The sequence below is a fragment of the Mus caroli genome, unplaced genomic scaffold (genome assembly GCF_978045245.1).
Source record: "Mus caroli unplaced genomic scaffold, Mus_caroli_1 scaffold_11, whole genome shotgun sequence".
Classification (NCBI taxonomy): domain Eukaryota; kingdom Metazoa; phylum Chordata; class Mammalia; order Rodentia; family Muridae; genus Mus; species Mus caroli.
Window position 1 is genome coordinate 8,604,014 of NW_028227266.1, and position 4,001 is coordinate 8,608,014.

Here is a 4,001-nt window from a genome sequence, read left to right on the forward strand (position 1 = left end):
CAGAATTCTGCAGTCTAGTCACTTACAGAGTAAGTCCTTTATAGCTTGTTCACATGATAATGGAAACATCTGTTCCTAGTCTCATGGCTTGCATTTGTATACATGGCTACCACATGATAATGGTGGATACACTCTGTTTCTAGTCTCATGGATTGCATTCATATACATGGATACTGCATGCTAATGGAGGAGACACTCTGTTCTTAGTCTCTGTTTGACTCTCTCATAACTTTCATTAGAAAGCTGTTTAAGGGGTGTATGTGGGAAAGAGACTCATAATTCTGAGCAGCTACCACAGAGGGCGAAGTGTGACATGAACAAAAATGATAAGAACTCTGGATATGGTAAACAGAAACAGCACATACATCCTCCAGACTATGACAGACATATTCATTCAAATGACAAATACATCTAAATGAAATGTAAGTAGAACAACGAACTTTTGCAAACAAAACAGTTTTCCCTTCTTTACATTTTCCTTGTATTTCAAATAATTTGCACACTGGAATGCCATGTCATGAAGGGGAGGTATTATCTAGTACTACAGAGCTTTGCAATTTAAAAGTAAATCTTACAGAGTAGTACAAGATAGAAAATGTCTAGTTAGCTATATTTGTTTTATATTCCAAAACAAATTCTAAAGTTTAGTTTTAAAAAGTGGAAGTTTTCAAAATTCATATTCTGAGTAAAATTAAACTTCCTTGGACTTATTTGTAAAACTTAAAGGAAAATGGCATAAAGCTGTTTTCTTTGTTCTTGATACTCATAAACTGTTATCATTAATAAAAATAATATGCCTATACAGCACAGACACTATTAGGTAAACTATGGTATTTCCAATTTCTGAAAGCCTTTTATTGGAAAATATCCCAATGCATAAAAACACATCCATATCTATACAAGCCTATTTAAAAATCTACTTTAACTGAATCTCTCAGTGGCTGTGTTTCTTTCCTAATTGTCTGAGCCAAAAGTATCTTGTTATGTTATGTTTCAACAAATCACAAGAATCTTCTGCAACTAAAGTCTCCAAAGACTGACTGAAAATCTTATAGCCAACTATCATGGAAATGCAGGATTTTTTTTCTCCAATTTCTAGGATGCCATGAGGGGTCCATTAAGTTTTCAGAAAGGAGAAGAGATGAAAGGGGCCTGGTCCATCTGTGGGCAACAACTATCAAATCCCCTTTTAACAAAATGTCTTTGTGTTTTCTGTAGGACATTTTCATCCACAGTTTTAGTCTGAAAGTTAACAAAAAGAGAACTGTTGAGAAGAAAGGAAGTCACACATAAGTGGAGGTATGTGCTTCAAAAGGAAGTTTAGGGCAAGTAGGTGTTACCTCCTTCCAGCCTAGCTAGGCTGGCCTCAGACCATCTGCCACTTAGGTGGAGCCACCTGCTGTGCTGCTTCTCAGCACTCTCCTTTGATGTGCCACTCCCTGCCTGAGGCCAAACCTGCCTGAGGCTGAACAGGTTCTCGATTTTACTGAGTTAGCACCAAACTGTGATCTTCCAGAGTTCCCACTAAAAGGCTGATCTGTCTACTTCAAAGGAACTTTGTGTGGTTGGGAATGGGCCTCCCCTCTTCTTTATAAAGCGTGCTTCTCCGACATTAAAATTGAACCTTGATCAGATTATTGTCTTGGTTCCATTCTTTCTCTCATCCGTCTAGTTCCCTCTCTTTCAGCCCGAATCTGCCGCTTCAGCCATACCCCGTTCCTTCCGAGCCGCTGGAAGGCCCGCAACAGTTTGGCGCCTGAACAGGGACCTGAAGAATGGCAGAAGAACGCTGAGAGAACGCTGTCCATGTGGAGCTCCACGGGAAAGCAAAGGGTCTTTTGGGCACCAGAGCAACAAACAGGTACACATGCTAGCGCTAGCATAAATTTTCATTTTTAAAGTGTTGCTGAGGATGTGGTAGGATACGAACTAATCTTGAATCTGTGCTAACCCAACACTGGCTCTGCTTTGGTCAGCAGCAAATTAATCAGAACTAAAAACTAGAATCAGGCGGTAGTCCCCAGCTTTCAAGAGCTGTCTTAGGTGTGAGAAAGTAGGGTTTGAAGTTATGAATCAGGCAGTTGTTCTCAGCTTCCATGAGCTGCTTCAGGCAAGAAGAGTAGGACTTGAAGTACAATTGGTAAGAATTTTTTTAGGTACGGTAGATTCTTGCTGCCCATGGTTCAAGGAAGAAGAAACACTAGATTACAGAACCTGGGAGAAAGTTGGTGAGGCCTTGAAAATCACTCAGGCAGATAATTTCACCTTAGGCCTCTGGGCGCTCGAAAAAAGATGTTGTTGAAAAGGTGGTCTCTCAGGGGTCAGACTGTACCCAGGCAAAGATTGTAGAATCTCAGGAAGAGCGCCTATCAGAGAGGGCCTTCTCAGAAAAGGGTTCTCTTAACTCTAAATTTGATAAATGTGGAAACTCTGATGATCACTCAGATAGAGGAGCTGCCAATTATTTTGATGAGAATTGGCCTTCTTGCGAGTCTCCTGCTCCACCTATGGTCCCCTCCTTGGGAGATGCTACTCATAGAGACATGCGACTAAGCAAATTAGAGTTTGAAATTAGGCTTCAGAAGTTGACTAATGAGCTTCGGGAGCTAAAAAGGATGTCAGAAGCGGGGAAGAGTAACTCTTCTGAAGTAAACCAAGTGCCGCTAGAATAGCTGTGAGTCAGGCTCGTGGGAGAGGACCGAATACGTCTGATATCCTAGTCTTTCCTGTGGTCGAGGTAAATGATCAGCAAGATACTAGAGTCAGACATTACCAGACTTTGGATTTCAAGTTGATAACAGCTGTTGAGCAATATGGCCCTTCAGCCCCTTTCACTCAAGCATTACTGGATACAGTCGTGGAGTCACACTTAACCCTCCTAGATTGGAAAACTCTTTGTAAGGCTATCCTGTCAGGAGGAGAATTTTTTGCTTTGGGATTCTGAATGGCGAGATGCCAGTAAGAAAACTGCCGCTTTAAATGCTCAGACCAGTAGTTTAGACAGGGATAGCAACATGCTTTTAGGAGAGGGTCCATATTAGAGACAGACAAATCAGATTGATTTTCCCGTTGCAGTGTACACACAGATAGCCACGGCTGCACGCGGTGCTTGGGGACTGTTACCAGTTAGAGGTGATATTGGTGGGAGTTTAGCTAGCATTCCACAGAGTTCTGATGAGCCTTACCAAAACTTTGTGGATAGACTGTTGATAGCAGCTAGTAGAATCCTTGGAAAGTCTAACATGGGAAGTCCTTTCATTATGCAATTGGCTTATGAGAATGCTAACGCAATGTGTCATGCTGCCATTCAACAGCACAAAGGACAGACAGATTTGGCGGGATATGTCCATCTTTCGCAGACATCGGGTCATCTTGTGCAATTTGCAGGGTACCCATATATAAGCAAAGTTCTCGCAGAAACGAGGGAATAATGCATGTTTTAAATGTGCAAGTTTGGATCATTTTAAAAGTAATTGTCCTAAGAACAAAGGTGCCGACAGTGGGCAAGCAGGTCGTGCCCCAGGAATTTGTCCCCGGTGCAGAAAGGGCAACCACTGAGCTAGGGTATGCAAATCTAAGCCAGGCATTCTGGGCCATCAGGTGCAGAGAAACGAGAGGAGGGGCCAGCCCCAGGCTATAAACCTGCTATCCAGCCAAAGAGATCAGTTTTTTAACTTGTCAGGTCAAACCCAGGAAGTGCGAGATTGGACCTCTGTTCCACCATCCAAGCAGTATTAACCCCAGAAATGGCAGTCCAAACTTTGCCTACCAGAGTCTTTGGACCTCTACCTGTAGAGACTTGTGGATTTCTTTTAGGATGAAGCAGTTCTATTGTAAAAGGCCTGCTGATTTATCCAGGTGTTATACATAATGATTATGAGAGAGAAATTAAAATCATAGCTGCTCCCCTCATGGTGTTATAACTGTACCCGCTAATCAGAGAATTGCTCAACTTGTTTTAATCCCTTTACATCAGTCACCGTATAGATTCTTTAAAAATG

At 41.9% G+C, this 4,001-nt stretch overlaps 1 pseudogene; it reads left to right on the forward strand.

Moving 5' to 3' along the window:
- The first annotated feature begins 2,068 nt into the window (after positions 1 to 2,068).
- Positions 2,069 to 3,738, forward strand: LOC147001960 (endogenous retrovirus group K member 10 Gag polyprotein-like; annotated as a pseudogene).
- Positions 3,739 to 4,001: the final 263 nt, after the last annotated feature.